We start from the raw sequence: 20,499 nt of genomic DNA, 5'->3' as shown, positions 1-20,499 counted from the left end.
ACATAATCGAAGACACAAAGACTCCTACTACACATGATGAGAGAATTTACTTAATTATTAGAGCTATTTCTGAAGATGTGAAATTTTGTAGTTTTAGAGCAATGGTGGTGGACATCGAATCCCTAATGGGTTTAGCTGTTTATCCAAGTACGTGCGGGAGTGCGAGTTCCAAGAAGTCTATTATTCATCTAGTAATTTCAATCTGCTTGTGGGGTTGATTAGGAAAAATAATCATAGCATTTTTATTACCAAATAATTTTCGACCTTCTTTACTAATTTAACGAGAATACAGATTATTGTTGGTTATTTGCGAAGGTGATTGATGATGATCGATTGCGATCATCTTGTCGGATTGATTTGACAAACTAATAATGTAAAGTTTCTTAAAAGGTAAGTAAGTTTTAGTAGTACCATAAAGATATTTATGTTTTAATAAGCGGCATCCAGGCACCATACCTAAAAATTTTAATAATATTTATAAGTATCTGTGGATACATTTAATTTTGCCCTGCCCAAATCGCGGGCCTACCATCGTATGCTCACGTTGCCATCAAATCGTCTCCAAGCCTTCTCTCTTTAGTGTCCCTTCTCTTGCTGTTGCAAAAACGAGCTCTCACATCGAGTCACAAGTAGACCCTGAATGCCCCCTACGGGGGCGGGACAACGTAAGCCTTGCTTACGTTTTAATACGAAAGTTTACAAAAAACCTGTCAATTGTATAAAATAATTTTATCCATTAACTACGGTTTCTTACGCCTTGTTCGAATTCATATTAAAATTTCCTCTATGATGTATGTTTGATTAACAAATCAATTTTATTTTAAGAAATCCCTTATATATGCATCCAAAAATAATAATTTTTGCTATATTTTATAGTAAATATAATTTTTTTTAATGTTCTGTGCATCATATTTTACAGTAGTTATAAATTTTAATGACGCTGAATAACAAAACTGATGGCGGCATCTTTACGCTCAGTAGTGTAAAAGAGAAATATTTTTGGTGCTTAACTTCACCAGGAACTATCCTTGGTTTTTGGTGCAGTGGAATATCACTTAGGTGTATCCACCACTTCTGGTGTTGAGATATACTAAATTTTTACAGTGTACTCTTTGTAAGTATTTCTTAGCAATGTTACATAGCTAGTTGTGTAATTGTGTCTCGAAATACACCCGAATATAATTTGTGAAACAAATATCATGCAGTTATTATTATTGAAAAATATATTGCACTCTTCCACATTCCAAATGTCTGCTGCTAAAAGAAGAGTAAAACACATTATGTCATTTCATTACAAAGGACTTGGTGCCAACAAAAATTTTATAAAATTATATCAGACTTCAAACGAAATTCATCTTAAGCATCTTGCTTCAATAATTTTAAATTAAGGGTCACATTTTTAATGCATTAAAATTACTTTGATTTAATGAGTTTAGGTTTGAATTGGTATAAAATGCCGTGTAAATTAAAACACGCAAAAGTTCTAATGCTTTTCTTAGACAAAATAAATACAAAACATTTTTACAACTCTCACAAATAATTACTCTACGAAAATTTAACTGGATTAATATGTCAGATCGTTAATCGAGCGATAATAAATTAGAGTACATAAAAAATTCTCCAGACATGTACCAGACAAGGCGTAAGAAGGAGGGAATTTTTGAACATCTCACATCAAAGTTGGATTTAGCCACCCCTATCTTGAAAGTTTGATGAAGTGGTGTAATTACGTATGAAACTTAATTAAGTTTTTTTTAAAGAGAACAAAATTAAGGAAAATTAAATCAAGTTAATAATCTAATTAATCTTAAATGAGCAAGGAATGTTTGTTCCTCTTTCTTCCCAGATTTTACTCATTGATCAATATGCATTTTATCCTCAGAATAATTATCAACATTTAAAACTGACGACGTGGTTCTACGAGTCATTAATATGATTTTTTTTAAAAATTTAGCCGCATTTTTTACCCTAACAATTTCATTTTGAGCAAAATATACATTCAAAATTCAAAAAGTTAAATATTTTACAGTATTTGAATTTTTAAAACTTAGTAATTTGTCTGATTTCATTCAAATTTTATAATTTTTCATTTAATGACGTATTTTATATTGACGTAAAACGTACATTTTGATATTTATTTTTACCAAGTAAAAGAAATAAAAAAAAGGATACAAAATTATTTAAAGCATTAATTTTTACTCAATACTCTACAGATCTTCTACATAGTAATGTAATGTAAAATTATCTTTGGATAAAAGAATTTTATAATTAAGTGCAAAAAGTTATTCGGTTAGTTTAAAAAGAGTTATTTAGCGGTGAAAACTGAAAATATCATTAGAGGATCCAAACTTTCCATTACACTTATTTCCAAGATTTCTTTCTTTCTCATTTCTAGCCTTCATTTTTCTAGCTCCCATATTTTGCGGGCCAAGATTTAACTATGAAAAGAAATATCATCAAGAATTCATCAAGAAAGAAAGCGCATGTTTATTTAGAGAAAATAAGATTTGATTTTGTGACTGATTTCGTAACTTAAAATATAGTTTTCACTAAGTAATAAGCATATTTAAGGTTATACTCTTGAACCAAAAGGGTTGCGTGAAATTATTCAAGGTGTTCACAAATTTAACGTACCGCAGACCGTATGTTCAGTTTAAGATTACTTGTGCATTTACTTGTATGTAAGCTTCACACATTAATGACGAAATGTTATAAATTTACTCAACCTATACTTACCATTTTAACAGTGGGAGAAATTATGACATTTGTTTAGTTATAACACATGTTAACATTGACTCCAATACGTCTTTTTTTTTAATTTTGCTGAGTAAAAAATTACTTTCGAAAATAACAAGTGGAACAACAGAGTTGATCAACCGAATATTTTCCTTATACAGAGTAAAAAGTAGCAGCACTCAAGGTGCCAATACTGCTAAAAGTAAAATTCATTTTAACCGTAAAATTTTACGGTATGAAGACTGTAATATACAGTAATTTTTATATACAATAATATTTCATGTGCAATCACTGAACCACAAAAATTTCATAAATATACTGTACAAATTATGATACGTAATTTTACGGAAAAATTGGATTTTACAGCTGCTATAATCAGGGGGCAAGTACCATTTTTGTTAATTTGATAAGGAATTAATTTGTAATGATTGAACGGTAGGCATTAATTGTTTTTTTTGTTTTCCCTTCCGTAAAACTTAGAAGCTGCAACTTGAATAAAAATTTTTTTTACTGATTTTTGATTCCGAAGTTCAATAAGTTGGATCAGATTTGCAAGTATACAAAACTAGAAAATGTTAAATCCATCATATCAACAATGCGGATTGTTAAGAGTTTACATCAAAACCATAATAACACTGATGCCAGAGCTATTTGCACTATTAGAAATTCCTCGGAAAAAATTGTTAAAAAACAATTACTATATTCAAACCAGACATTAAAATAATCAAAAATAAGAGGGCATTCAAGCTGAAAAGTTTCTTAACAGTTTTCAGCTAATACGGTTAGAAAAAAACGGAATTTTATTGTACCAACAAGGCCCGCGTAATGAAGTAACTTAGTATCTAGTGTTTGGAAACATATTATAACCGAGAAGGGTAATATGTCAATCTCATGGCCTATAGAACGGATGTCGGAGTCCCAGCGTTGACACCACAATATTTCTTCCATTCCCTTCACACGAAGAGTTCCCAGTATCCTGTACTACCAATTTGTGACCCTGGACTCTTAGAATACGATACTCTCCTTCATGCATAGATTTTAGCACCATACATTTGCTTAACAAAAAACATCTAATAATTCACATTGCTCACGATAGATGGTACCACCAATAAAATTTCTTTTTCACTGTTTTGAATCCACGCTATGGTTAAAAAGTATATTATATTTATAAAAAAGATATTTTACACAAGTTTAAATTAAGAAACATTTTAAGTTTTCTTTTTTTACAGAATATCTTTTTATTTATTTTTTAATAAAACGTTTGATTAAAATTTCTTTTTCACTGTTTTGAATCCACGCTATGGTTAAAAAGTATATTATATTTATAAAAAAGATATTTTACACAAGTTTAAATTAAGAAACATTTTAAGTTTTCTTTTTTTACAGAATATCTTTTTATTTATTTTTTAATAAAACGTTTGATTTTTTTTCATATATGAATAGCTATAGTTTCATTATCTTATTACAACAGGGAGCTTCAAAATAATATGTTGTTACAACAAATATTTTGGTCATGTTGAGTGCTAAGCTCGATTATGATTTATATCAATAGTTTATATATTAAAAAAATATCTGAAGCTCTTAAAAATGGAATGATTTCGTATGAAGAAAACAACTCTAGCAAAATTACCGTACTTTTAGGTAACAAAAATTCAGTTGATAAAACCAAAGTATACGGTATTTAAACCATTCAATTGGTAATATTGTTGCACGCCGGTAATTAACTTAGTAACAAAATTAAATAAAAGAACTTAGTCGTCTCTGCATGGCTACACTTTTGTTAGTAGTCGTTTGTAAATAAAGGTAGATGGTGCTCTTTCGAAATATACTGAAGTTGTGATTTAATTACTTTTACGCGAATCAACATCTGGTGCCGAAACAACAGCAGACCAATTGTCCATGAATACGGTATTACAGACGATCCGAACGAAGCACTGACACCCTCTCACTTTTTGATAGGAAAACGACTCACAACTATCCCTTCTGGCCCATCGAGTTCAGACTTTGATTTAACACGTATATGGAGAAGTCGTCAACATTTAATGGACTCCTTTTGGAAAAGATGGCAGAGGGAGTATATGATGGACTTGAGAACATTTCACCGTGTGAAGAACGCAAATAAAGGAACTAAAATCCGGGTCGGAGATGTGGTCTTGTTGCAGTAGGACGTCAGATCTCGACACACCTGGAGGAAAGCACGCGTCGAGTCAGTGATCTTAGGCCGTGACAACAAAGCCCGTACATGCATACTGCGAGTAAATGGAGGGACAATTTCCCGACCCGTGCAGCTGGTCATCCCCCTGGAGGTCGACCAGGTTGGGGAGGATGTTGCAAGCCGGTAATTAATTTAGTAACGAGATTAAATAAAAGAACTTAGTTGTCTCTGCATGGCAACACTTTTGTTAGTAGTCGTTTGTAAATAAAGGTAGATGGTGTTCTTTCGAAATATACTGAAGTTGTGATTTAATTACTTTTACGCGAATTAGCAAATATTTTCGTTCATATAACAGCGCTTACTGGAAATACTGGTTTTCAAAATTATATTTCTTATTACTATATATTTTGTAAAAACTGCAAAACTGAAAGATAAATGTTATCGAATAAATAACTTTCCTGCCGTTCTCTAATATTTCTTGTGCAAAACACCATATTCTTCCCAATTTTATCGTATATTGTAAACAACTTCTTTTTTGTTAATATTACCAAAATCATTACCAAAGAGCTCCTCTTTTTGTGGTGTTCCCAAAGAGCCAAAAACAAGATTAATTTTTTATCATATTTCTGTTGTTTTGACAACAGTTTTTTTTATTTTTTTTTTCGATGAGGACTTAACGATTTTCTTACTGTATAACGAATTATTAGTATTATTTTTTTCACAGATTCACCTGACTTTTTTTGCTCGACTTCGCGTGCAGGTTGGCGGGTTACCGAAAGGGGGGTTCCATCCATAGAGTTGATATAGTAGGTAGAGGAACCAAGTCCGCTTTATTCCTTCCGAAAAGACACGCCACAGATAGCAAGCAAAGAGTTACAATCACGTGATGGAAAGAGTGCAATACTTGGCGCAGTATCACAAATGTTGGCGCACTAAGTTTTTAAACAGCTTTATTTCCATATTACCGATGCGCAAATAATCGGAGCATTTGAAAGACAAGTTTTTAAACAGCTTTATTTCGATATTACCGATGCGCAAATAATCGGAGCATTTGAAAGAGAGAAAAAAAATATTTTCGTTAATCATATTTCTTTAATATTATTAAATGGGTTTTTAAAACATGAGGAGTTTTTTTTCTCTTAACAAATAATTTTTAATTAAAGTACTGCCTTTATTTAAAAAAATTCAGTAGTTCTCGTCTGTACCCTTAACACTATTCCTTAAAATTTATTCATTATATAAAAATAAAAAACGATATTCTGCATCACTTATATTTATTACTATATTCAGAAATTTTTTTTTAAATGTTTTTATTGCAAAGACCTATTTTAAAAAAAAAAATTACTAATATATATTGTAATAACTATTGTTATTTTTTTTAAAAAAAATAATAACTTCGGTACAAAAATCAGGATTTTTTTTAAATCTACCAGGGCTTAAAATGTGAATTTGAAATTGTTGCCCTTCTTTTTTAATGAAACACAAGTTCGTTTAGAAAATTAATTTAATCTTTACGTTTTAAAAGTTTTATCACTGTTAGATAAAACAAATTGTAAAATTAAACAGATTGTCTGAAAAAAGTTCGATGCTTAGAAATAACGTTAATGTTGCAACACTTTTATCATTTTTATTTATGCTCACCAAGAGACTGCTCGAGAGGTAATATCAAATTTCGGGAAAAATAGCTTCGGGGAAAATAAAACCCGTTTTTAGTAGAACAGATTAGTTAGAAAACATATTTTTGATTAAATTTAATTACGTTTAGAATTTTATTTATATATTGAATACATTAAATTATTTATACAATAAAGATTATTTACATTATTAATTTAGAATTTTGACTTCTTTTTTTCCTGACACTTAAAATAGATATTTTCAAAAATAAACTGCTGTTGCATTTTAGCTTAATACTCAACAATTTGTCTAAATATGAAATAAAATTTTTATTCTAATATAAAAGTTTTCAGCTCCGAATAGAGAAAAATATAAGATTAAAAGCATTAAACTAATCAAAGAAAATAATAAAAGAGTTTAATTAGAAATTTTACTTTGTATTTCATGTACAATCTAATTCCATAAATTACTAGGAAGTTTAAATTGTACACACAAAGAGACTAGTAGAAAAGCTTTCGAAATTTAAACAAAAAATACTTAAATAAAAGAGAAAGCAATTAGAATTTTTACTTTGTACTAAACGTAGATTGAAACTAATGACGAACTTATAATTAAAATATCTTACTTTTATTTGTGATAGAAATTGCAATTTATGCAACTATTATATGTAGGTCAATGTATATTTAATAATTTTTATACAGAAAACCAGTATCTTAAAAAGTAGCAGTTAAAAATATTTTACTTTACAAATAAAAGAACCATAATCATTTTATGGACATTAAGAAAATTACAATGCCCATCCATAAAAAATGTAATTTTCTTAAAAATAGTAAATGCATTTAAAACTATATCTTTTAGCCTGCTGCAAATTAAATATATACAATCTAGATAAAGGTAAAAACAGTTGAAATTTTACAAGAAAGGTTCACGATGCTAAATCTTTGCACCACAGCCAGCTGTTAGCCTTGGCCGTCTGAGCAGTTTATTTCATACCAATGCATAACATGCGCTAATTTACTGCACTAATTTACTCCTATACAACTTATCCACTTCTATGTTATGTTTTCTAAATTTGTTGCACTAAATCAAACTAATTCTACGCTTTAATATACTAGTAAAATAAAGTATTTCCAATAAAGCAACTATTTTTAAATAAAAAGAAGATAAACAAGTACTTAATGATTATATTAAATATACCTTAATTTATTTTCTAAATAGTACATAATTTGTATTCATTTTATGTATAGTAACAGAATTATATAATTTTATTAAAAATTAACACTAAAACTACTATACACTATTTTATATTTAAATACTAAAAATATTTCATAGAATTTAATTATTCATCAAACATATAAGAATATACAAATAATTTGGTTTTTAAGCATTCCTATGTAATTTAAAAAACACAACTTCTTATGTACCATATTTTTTATTTAAATATATATATTTAAAGGAAACATTTTAGAGCAAGATAAATATTGGGTTTTAGTAATCAAGAGGTAAAGATATACAAAATCTTTAGAATATACAGAAATGATATCGACATTTAAAGAGAACAAAAACAAAACCGAAAGTTTACTCAACTGTTCCTTGGCGCTAAAGTATCTCGCCAAGGAAGCCAACAAAGCTTTGCAGCTATTTCAGCTAAAAATAGAATATATATTGAAATATACTTAAACATTATAAATTTAAAGTTTAAGAAACAATAAAAACTTATGTTAAATGCAAAAAAAGTGAGCAAAAACGTACGTAATTGATTATTAAAGCAAATAAAACATGATTATCAGAGCATGACTGAGTATCTTAAAAATTTTAAAATCTATTTTAAAATAGAAAAAGTGAAAAAAAATGTCGCCCTTTCTTGTAAAAAGTTATCGGACAGTCCCTAGAAAACTTCTCCGTGCAGCAAAATGCTCAGGACTTTTGTACCATTCTTATTTCTGAATTCAAAAGACAGACAGTTAATTGCATCAGACGATCGCAATGCTAAACGAATGGACGGGAATCGAAGCGGTCTCAGTGAACGGCAAGTTTGGGCTACAGTCACGTGACTTTATCTTGTCCACGGGTCGGGGGTTATTCTACTCTCTCTACCCAGTATTTCAACTCTATGGTTCCATCCCCTCTGCAAAGGATCAAAATTGAGATGGCATGTCCTCGGATCATCCTCAGGGGTGTTTCCCAGACCGTCGGCAATAGCTCATTGTGCAGCTCCAGTGCGACGTAAATGAACAACAACAACACAGCTTTATCACAGCCTCTTATTTCCCAACATAAAAGCTTTAAAATATTGAACGATTCCTTATAACGATTCCTAATTAAACGAGAACCAGATTTAACGAAGGAATCAGAAATACTTGGTTTATATAATGAAATGTCTATTGTTTACTAGTTTGCTACTGTCTATTGTTACTTGTTTACTAATATTGTTACAGAATGCTTCTCCATATCAGACAATACTCACTTGGAAAAATTACTTTCTTCGGGTCGACAAATTTTTTCGATGTTCTTTGGATTGTTGAGTTTTTTTTTGTTGTTGTTTTTTTTTTGATGTTGTTCAAAATTAAATTCCTTTTCGATACTTTTCATTTTTCGGGTCAACTGATTGTTTTTCATGCTCGGGTCGACAAATTTCTTTTTAATAATTTCAGATTGACGAATTTCTTTTCAAACGTCGACGATTATTTTCGAGTAATGAGTCGAATCCGAAGAACAATAACACAGCAAAGAGGCAATAAATTAGTTCAAAGCAAATTCCTTTTGTACAGTGCAGAAATGAGAAAAAAATAATTAAGTGTGTTACTTCTAACTAAGTAAGAATCTTTGAACTTTTATAATTTTTTACGAACCTGTTCTTAACAAGCACTCTGTTCTAACGAGCAAATATTGCAGTCCTTTCGTCCTTGTTATAAGCGAGTTTCGCATAATTTTTACAGAAAGAATTAAACTTTGTTTAAAGAAATCAAGGTAATATCTTTCAATAAATAGCAAAATGTTTTTAGAAATTTAATACACTTTCCAATCATTTAAAAATATTTATTTCCAAATTTAGAATTGCAATTTTGATGACATTAAAATTTATAATGTGTCAATACATTTCATAATAAATTTTTTTTATCATGGTTGCAACGTTTTTCTGCATTTCAAAGCCGCCTGTCTTTGACAATCGGTAATACTTTATTTACAGGCAGATATAATCACATCATATATGAAATTATTCACAACCTTGCTTATGAAGTTGAGATACATGTAAAATAATTAAACCACCTTCACATTTTCCAGAAATAATAAGTCCAGAAAGCTTAGCGTAATATGCTATCTTGAAAATGTATCATTTCCCATTTAATTCCTTAATCTTCAACAAAGATTTTATGAATTTCATTCTCTTCAACGTTGAAATTATTTTACTGTCATTAATTGAAAAGCTTGGTTATTGAGTGTTTCTCACTTTCTAAGCTTATTACCACAAATTTAAAGTTTGAAAGTATTGTTTTCCGAATACCTAAAGTGTTTTAAAAGTGAATATGAAATATAATGAAGTGAACCTTTCATCTATGCTCTGTAATAAATGTGTTTCGAAATATTGAAAATCTGAAATCATTAGATAAAAAGAATGAGGAATTGCGTTCATTATTAATACTTCTAAGAAACTTTCTCTTCTGCTAAAAGAGGCTTATATTTAGCTGACAATATTCAACTTTTAAAAGTTTACGAAATCAATCTTTTTTTTTAATTTTTAGCTTATAATAATGAGAGAAATTTCCTTTGTGTCTCTCTAATAACGTTTGTACTAAAGTATTGAAGTTTAGACAATAGGTGCAATGGGTAATTTTATACTCCCAATCCTAAAAATCATTAAGAATTTCACTTATCAATTTGGGAAGGACTTTAAAAATATTTTTTAGGACGGATTTTGAATCAGGCATTATTGTAGATTTGTTAACGTATTTAGCTATGTAGATTCAGCTTCAATTAAGTGATATGAAAGAAGTTCGTTATCTTACAGCTTTATTTAATCAAAAAAGAGTATTGGTAGGTAGGTAGGTACTTTTTTTACGTCGCACTAGAGCTGCACAATGGGCTTTTGGAGACGGTTTGGGAAACATCCCTGAGGATGATCCGAAGACATGCTATCACAATTTTGTCCAGCTGCAGAGCCTGTGGCTCCCCTGCTTTTGTAGCCCTAAGGCCTGCGCACGTAGTCGAACACTTTATGGTAGAACAGTTTAACGAGGACCGATACCGTGGATCCTCGGTTCCTAAACAGGCTGATCAAAGTCGTCACCTACCCGCTTTCTGACAGCAGTTAGTGATGCTGGACTTCGGTTTTCTACTGGGAACCGCGTCCTTACTATCAGTCCACTGCTGGACTCAAAAGAAAGTGTTAATGCTAAAAGACTACTGCAGCTTTTTAATAATTATCTATTTACGATTTATTGATCACTTTTTTATGATGCATTTATAATTTATTTATGATTTATTTACAATTTACTATCTTATGCAAACTTGAGGGGAAAAAAGCGAGCGGAATGCTGTTACCAAATTATTAGTTGGAAACTCTAAGACCACGCATTCATTTTGTTAATTGTTACACTTTTGAAACATGTTTTTATAAACCTAAATAATGTAAACTAAATGATTATTGAAATAAAAAAAAACTTATCTACTAAAATTCATATTTAAGTGAAAAAATGTTTGATTGTAGTAAATCTAGTTTAACGTGTGTTGGCTTCCGTCAATAGCGAACACCATCATTTGTAAAGTTCAGTATTACTGAGAATATTTCATTTGTATTCTGATGAGTTGGAGTACTAAAAACGTGTTCATCTTAATTAAAGAACGTAAAGTTATAAGAAAGAACAACCAAAAATTATAAATAAAAAAGAAATTTGAATTATTTCTTGTTGTGATTTAATTGCGTTGGTATGTGACTTTCATTTTTATCTAATATTACGTATATATTAAAAATCAATTTATGAAATTTTGATTTTTTTTCCCTAAGAAAGAATAACTCATTCAGTAAGTTTATAAATAATTAAATCGATGAGTCAAAAAACCAGTAAATGCCACTTTTTTTTCAAACTTGAGATTCTTGTATTTTTCAGTTAATCTGAAGTAGATACATAGTTAGGATATAAAAAAATTCCCTTAATCCTACTTGGTTTAGTGTATTTTGTGTAGTGAATTCTCAATTTAGTTCGAGAACATGGCATATCCTGGAGACGACCTGTTCTCGGAATAAACTTGGAAATATACCACTAGGTGGCTTCTTTTTGTGTTTATGAAATTGTTCTCATAACCTTACAGTTATTTATTTATTTTAGGTATGCAATTTTGTTGAAACTTTTTATCACACAGTGGGTGATTCAGATGGTAGTTCTTTAGATGGTATATACTAGAAAATAAAGAGAAATAAAAGTAACTATAAATTGTGAAGAGGCTCTTATATTATAGCTCTTTGATTTAAAAAAAGCACTGCGCCAAGTGAAGTCTAAATATTGCCTCTCATTAGTGGTTTATGCAAATTAATATTTAAAAAGGTACCCTATAAATGGCCCATAGCCTGTTAAGGAAGCATATTTTGGAACATGTACCTTAAACCATCAAAACATCAAAAACATAGCCATCAAAAAAGTATTTACAGTATAATCCAAATGAGTTTTTGTCTTTCTCTGGAGAAATTCGTAGGTGGCTCAGCTCAAATGTCTTCTGAATGTAAGCAAATATCTTTGAATATGTAGTTTAAGACTTAAAGTTTTTATTTATAAACGACAAATTACTCATATTTCTTCAAAATAATGTATAAAATCAAAAGGTTTGTCCAAAAGACCAGTCATCTGCAAATGTTAATTATTTTTTAAATTAAAGAAATGAGTGTTTCTATCGCACAATTGCAATGGAATATTTTATAACCAGCCATACTTCAATATATAAAAATATAAAAAACTCTATATATCAAGGAAAATATTTAATTCAATATGAAAATTAATATATAAATTTATAAATAATAAAATATTTAACTCAAATTTTTGTCTTTAATGTAAAATGAGATTTTTTCAGATGACCGATTTTTGAAACAGGAAAAATATTATAATTTAGTAGAGATCATAATCTCTATTTATAAATTTTTATGATTTGTGCACCAGTAGCTTCGCCATTCGCTACTGTTTCATGATATAGAAAGAGTAAAAAAAATGAAGGAAAAATAAGTAAGCAATGATATTAAACAGCAAATCAATGAATGGACAAATCAATAAAGAATAAAAAAAATTGATTCTAAATAAGAATAACAGTAATAATTTATAATATGACAGTAAAATGCAACATATTTATGGTTAATCTTGCAATCAAATATTTTAATAATTGGAAAATTATAAATTTTATCACTTTATTATATTGCAAAATATTGTGCATTATATCGTACAATATATAACTCTATATTGCAAACATTTGGTCCTACATCGAAAACTGTAAAACAAAATATAAATGTTTATAAAAATTGCCTGAGTTTTTACTAAAGCTCATGCCTTTTTTCTCATAGAACTTACATTTTTTTTACATATTTATTTTACAAATTCTCAAAAATGAATAACAGTATATGGCACGAACAAGATTTTAAGAATGTCTACTGATAAAAATATGTATTTAAGTTATTCTTAACAAAAAATTAATATTATGCAAAACAACATTTAATAACATGAGTAATAATTCTCAAAAGTTAAAATTAAATTTATATTAATTAAATTTAGCCTGAATATTAAGGCAAATAATAATTTTTGAAGTTTAAAAATATTTTGAAATTATTTGAATGTTAAATTGAGAGGAAAAACCAAATTTTAGTAATAATTTGATTATTTTTTACGAATTATATTATATCTAACATTGCATCCATTCTTAAGAGAAATAATTAAACATTTAAAAAAAGTCGTTTTAAATTAGTAAAAATTTTACATCACAGTTCACTAAGGTAGACAAGAACTTTTGAGATTAAAAACAATTTGCTTAAATTTGAATTTAGTTAACTAACAGAGAAGTAAAATCAATTTGTAAGAAGCATATGATTACCTTCAAACTATAAATCATAGTATGACTCGTATCCGTCTGTTTTAAAATATTGTTATGGCAAAAAAGAAAAAAAATTGCTCTACACTTAATAAAACAGTTCAGTAAGTACTGTTTTGAATTAATGGTTGATATTAAGGTATTTTATGTCGGAAAATTAAATTTATTATTAGCAAAAAACTTACAACAATAAACTATTTCTTAGAAGTTTTTTTTCAACTTAGCATGTGATTTTTATTGCCAATTATGAAGAAAGTTGCATTTATGAATTTTTTAAGCATTGTATTAAATATATTGAACTTTTAAAACTTATATTTTGTAACTTTCAAAAGTTATACTTCTATGCATTAAAATTAAACGTCGTATTAGCATGTGGTAGCTACTCTGAGAATAAAATTTTTCATTTTATATTTTGAAGATTTGGGAGGGAATTAAAATACAATTCCGATATTAGATAATTTATATATTTATAGAAACATTTTAAGGTGTAATTTTAAGGAAATTTAATTTAATTAAAAATTAAATTAAAATTTAATTAAAAATTTCAATGCTACGCATTTTTTTAAAAAGATTTGCGTTTTTAGAGCCTTGTCAATTTGCACTCCATATTTTTTTAAAAAATTTATAGCTAAAATAATAGCTTAATCTAACCAATGCATTTAATTTTTTTCTGAACATAAACTAATTTAAACCATCAGAACTTGCTTCTTTAAATTTAGACTAGATAAAATTAAAATAAAAACTCATACTCAATTTAACTTATGAAACCATTCTTGAAAAAAAGTATGAGCAGAATTATATAATATTAATTTTAAACTTTCTATTATCCCTTAAATTCAAAAACTTAAAATTATAATGTTTCATTATCACATAAAAGTTACTTTGGGATAATATCTCTGTATATTACATTACATAATTCTGTTATGGAATTTAAAATACAGCTCTACTGTTAAATAATTCAAATATTTGTAGAAAGCTTTTATGGCATGTGATTTCCTTTCTGACATAATTTGCATCTTACATTTAACAGAGGAACGAGTAAAAGCTTTTCAGATCTTTTGGAGTATTCCTTTTAACGCTTTACTTAACACACATAGAAGGAATTTATCTTCGCCAACTTACGCCAAGCGTAATCCGTCTTTGGTGTACCTTTTCTTACGCAAATTTATTCATCTCTAAACTATATTTTTTAGGGTGTTTTGACTAATCTTATGGAAATAAAATTTTGATATGCTGTAGTCAATAGTCAACTATATACAAAAATTGATTGATCGTGTCACAGGACTAAATGATTAAATATAAAACTTTATCTTTAACCAAATTTTTGGTATACGATGCTATAGATAAGTTTTAAAACAAATAATTGCTTAAAGATAGTTTATGTTCAATTTGAATTATGAGCGGTTTTAACAAAAGCATTTTTTTAAACAGTTAACAAAAATTAAAATGCATATTAGTAATTCAAATATCTGTAGAGAACCCTTATGGTATGTGAACTCCTTTCTGACATAACATTAACAGACACATCTTAAAATATTAACAACATCTTACATTAAACAGAGGAACTAGTAAAAAATTTTCAGATCTTTTGGAGTATTTCATTTGACTTTTTACATAACACACATAAGCGGAATTTAACATCGCCATCTTTAAACCAATCGCAATTTTTTTTGTGTTATTTTTTTACACAAATCTATTCACTACTAAACTGAATGCTTGAATGTAGCCTGGCAATTACTATGGAAATAAATTATAGAAATGAAAAATAAAAATCGATTGATTTAAAAGAAATGTATATAAAAATCGATTGATTGTATGACAGGATCCAATAAATCGTTCACAAATAAATTCACAAATCGTTTTATACTTCAAATGCATTAATCAGCCATTTAAAAATGTGAGCTTTATTAAATCAGAGATTGTTGCTATTTTAATTATCTTTTCAAATACGAACTGAAAATTTCAATATAACATAAAACAGAATGCTCTAATACAGTTTTTTGTTGTTGTTGCTGCATTTTTTAGCTAGAAAATCATATGATCGTTTCCATTTTTTCCACATTAATTCCTTTACATCAGGATGAAAATAACAAAGATCAGAAAGAAATATTTTTACTATCAAAAAATAAAAAAAATCCTCCAATTGATCGGTTTTTGATTACCATTTTGGAATTATTATTTGTTGGCAAATTACATTATTTATAGTATTATAAATTGCAGTTTAGGAGATTTGTTAAATGATTAAGAGATTCTGTCAGCTTCGTCACATTGTGATGCATGCAAAAATTGATTTAATGTATAAAGTGTTTGGTGACAGAAAATATTAAATTTTGGTTCAGCACTCATCAAATTTGTATAATAACAGTATACTTTTAGTTTTAAATTTTATTTAAAATAATTATTTCCAAGCAAAATTATTTATTATGTTTACTTATGGATTTTAAAAATTGGGGAAATATTTGGACGTGAAAAGTGGGGCAAGTAAACAGAATTATTTTTAGTACATATACCTTAAGTGAACAGGCTGGAACAACTTCTGGCAAATTTAACGTATTGTATTATAATGAAATTTCTGGTAACAAACGAAAAACATAATTCTGGTTAATAAAACTAAAATATACAGTACATAAGCATTTCATTTGGTAACTTCATATTGATAGGCTCTTTCATTCTTCTTTCATATTGACATGCATTACCGTAAATTTTGGTTTTCAAAATTATAGTTCATATTACCACACCTTTAGTTAAAAATACAAAAATGAAAAATTAATGTAATGGAGTGGATTTTATGCCATGTTCTTAGGTATAACGATAAAATTACCAAATTTTACTGCATTTACTAAATTGTATCAGGCAGAATAAAACTATATTTTATCTTAATCTAATCAAAATCATTACCTAAGCGCTACTGTAAAAATTACTTAGCATTTTGCTGTGGAGCCAGAAATACGGTAAATTTTTATCATATCCTAGTAGTTTTAATCATATTTTTTTTCTCCATGAAAAATTTCAAATTTCTAAGAAAAACGGATTTATGTAAGAAAGTAGTAATTATTGGAAGCAAATATTGGAGTTTCTGAACAGGGGGCTTATCCCTAGTTTATTATACATTTCATTTGAAAATCCTAATATTTGAAGAAGAAAAAATTCTATTTTCATGAGTTCAATTGACTACTAGATTTGATATTATTTTAACAGACACGTGATTGCTATTTAAAATGTCAAGGTTCATGCTACTTTTGCGAATCGTCCAGAATAGAAAATCAAGAGATGAATGAAATAACTGTAATAAAAGTAATTTGTACAGTTAGTAAAATAAAAATATAGAGAATAACTTCCCATCTTGAATAGATTTTGAACTAAATGCTTTAATTTAGATGTTATTTAGTCCTAACATAAGCAAAGAATTAAGTGTTGTACATAAATATTAAAGCAAAACGAACATCGTTATGTGAATAAACATAATTTTCCTTCAATGAACTAAAGATTTAAGACCTTGATGATAAAGCCACAATCTGAAAAAAATGATTCCTTTAGTTTTAGCTAAACGGTACATTTTAATTATTTATTATAATTTTATTTTTTCCATTTATTGTCAGTGAAATCTTTTATTTAAATAATCAGATATCTCGAATCTTTTTAAGAGAAATTAAAATTACTGAGAAAAGTACCGGGAGTCAAGCTGTTGGAATTTTTTACAATGGAAAACTTTTTTTACTGGAACATGTTATGAAACAAGGAACGTGATACATCGTGACTTTAGCAGTAATAATTACCTTAAAAGCACTATAATTAAATAAATATAACTGTAAAAATTAGGGCATAATATTTTAGTTAGAAATTGATTTCTTTGTAAAATCAAGTCTATGGATGATGCATTCAAAGTGCCGGTATTTTATACCAAAATTTAAAATATTCAAAATTTAAAATTAAAAATTTTTACAGTGTATGCAGTGTGGATTGTGCAAAAGAAAGTTCGTTCTTCTTTTTCTTGAATATTTCTTGAAAAAAGCTACTTTGAAGTGATGCACCTCATTTTGTTTAATAATGTATTAAATAATGTAAACTTTACTGATACAACTTATATATATTAATCTAAGCAAAATGTTAAAATGTATTTAAACAATTTGTATTTTATTTCTCAAGTTTGAAAAATTTCCTAATGATATAAACAATTCAGTAAAATTATTTGTTTATAAATATATTAGAATTTAGTAAATTAGCATTTTTTCAAGCGTTAGAAAATGGTACGTAATACGTTGCTACGATGCAGGATTAAGTTAAGCATGCCAGAAAATTTCATTATTGATGATTAGTTGAAAACAATTATTTAGTTAGAATTTTTAAATTTTTAAGTTAATTTGAATGCGTACAAAAATTTTTTTCAATGCATTTCCTTGAATTAATTATACTTTTTTTTTACAAATTGAGAGTTGAATTTGCAAAGAAACTTTTAGAAGGTATTGTAATGGGAAAAACTAAAAAATTTCCAAAAGCTCAGGAATTAATTAATAATTTTAGAAAGTTTAATGGAACAGATAATTGGTATCTCTTTCATAGCTGTTTAGAACTCTATTTCATCTTTTAAACTGGAAAAAAATAAACGCATTTTTTGTTGTTGTTAATGGATAACTACTGTTTAAAAAATAGATAAGAAATATTGATACAAATTTATTTTACAAATCTTTGTTCACACTTGTTTTGAGGAAAATCAAAATACTTTTTAAAGTTTCCATTTCTTGAAAAATGCTTTCTTGATTTTTTACTGAAACACGTTTAATTTAAATTCTATTCTATGGCCAAACTCCAAGCCCCTACTATGAAACCTAGTTTTTTAAGAATTTATCATAGCATGCTGAATAAAACATAAAAGAAACCAACTTGTGCCTCGTCTGTGGAAGTGATTTGTGTTCTCTTCGAATAAGATCATAAAATCTTATATATATATATATATATATATATATATATATATATATACCGTATGCATGATCAGTTAAGTTCTTTGCGAATTACTCTTATTAAATGAATCTTTATGTGCACTCTTCTAACAATATTAGCATACTGAAAAATAATTGGTTAAAATCTTCCAAATAATGTCTTTCTTGTTACTGTGGGATAAAATTATATTTCTCAGGGGCATACATAAATACCAGAACCTCAAAAGTTTTGACAATGTCACTATAAAGTTCATTAATCATCATGCATGCATGCGGTTCCATGATGAAGAGAACAAACCACAATGGAGGACAGAGAATTGTGTTGAAATCGTGATCTGATTGGAGAATACCTGATCCCAAAATTAGTATTCTGAATGGAATTTCTCCTCAAGTATTCGAATAATCTGCTCTTTGATCGAAATAATCTTGTGCAGTTCATTTATTACTAAGAGGATTGCTATCTTCAATCGGCTATTGCCTCATCTGAGAAGTCTCTCTAAATACAAGTGAATTACGTAGCCCGCACATATTTATCATCTGTATATAAAGTTTATTTACGGTGGTTAATGTTCTTTAAAATTAAATGAGTATTTTATTCTAATGTACGCATTTAGAATTAAAATACTATGTATTTCACCTTATTATGTAATTATATAGCATGTATAGCGTGTATTATAAATGAGTCATTCATGAGATATTATTTCCTATTTACATTATTATCTTTATTATATGTAATGAGTTGCAGACCGTTTGAATCAGTAATTAATCGTTAGTGTTTAAAGTTGTAAAAAAAAACTAACGTTTTTGAAAATTACATGCAATTCCTTTGGCTTTACTAAAATCAAATGCACAATCATAAATAAACACTGTAATGTAATATTGCATATCTTAGATTTAATGCTCAAAAAATATGTATGTAAGTAAGATACAAGTAATTATAAAAGGGCAGAAAAAGCAATACTTAAGCAGTAAAATGTTTTTTTTTTTTAAAAAATGACAATATGTGCTAATTCGATGCAATTGAAGAATCGTGTCGCAAAATTTTTGCAATTCATTTATTTGTGGCAATTTCACCATTTAGATCATTTAGAAATAGGCATATTAATCGAAGTTTCATGTTTTTTTGATACATTGATAATTAATTCAACATACTATATAATATATGATTCAAAATATTTCATCAATAATTGTTGAATAGGAATATGGTACCAACACCTTATATTTTGATTTTATTAACCGAAATTATGTTTTTTTCCAGAGATATTATTGCCACACTGTGCGGTAATTGCAGTAGAATTTTTTCATGCACTTTCATTTTTACTAACTTAATAGTAAATATGGCATGAAACAGAAATTGTCTCGTTTTCACGAATAAAGAATAAAAATTCAAGACTTTTGAAATAAATAAAAAAAAAACATTTGAAACTTAAAAGTTTGGGAAAGAATAGTGAAAGGATTTAGTTTAACTTTTACGCAATGAAAAAAAAAAGAATCGATTTTGAGTGAATGAATTATTCTGAAATAAATTTCGGTTCGCGTGGTGCTGCAATGGCAAACCATATTTCTCAAGTCATGAGATTAAAATGGAAACCCATACATCGCTTTGAAGCGAAATCCTGATATTCCTGAATATGTTCATGAATAGAATAAGAAGAAAAAGCCGTAAAACCCTTTTACTGCCCCATTCTTTTTGGTGCTTCAAAGTATTGTTAAAGTCTAAGTGAGAGAGTCGTCTTCAGTATGCAGAGAAGCAGTAAAATGATTTGAAATATGCGTCAAAGATAACTAAAAATGCGATTTTAAATTCTAACTAAATGAATTTTTGCTACAGTTAAATTTTATGCCAGTCGTATTTAAATCAAGTAAATCTATCTTTTGACGTTATTTCTCTGTACAAAGAGAAAACGTTTTTCCTTAATCTTTGACACGTAAAGATGCATTAATTGCAAAGTCAAAAATACGGTGTAAAATAATCAGATTCAATTAAGGATG

The sequence above is a fragment of the Parasteatoda tepidariorum genome, chromosome 6 (assembly GCF_982258835.1).
Source record: "Parasteatoda tepidariorum strain Cologne lab strain chromosome 6, Ptep-v5.0, whole genome shotgun sequence".
In the NCBI taxonomy this organism is placed as follows: domain Eukaryota; kingdom Metazoa; phylum Arthropoda; class Arachnida; order Araneae; family Theridiidae; genus Parasteatoda; species Parasteatoda tepidariorum.
Note: the sequence above shows the minus strand (reverse complement) of the source record.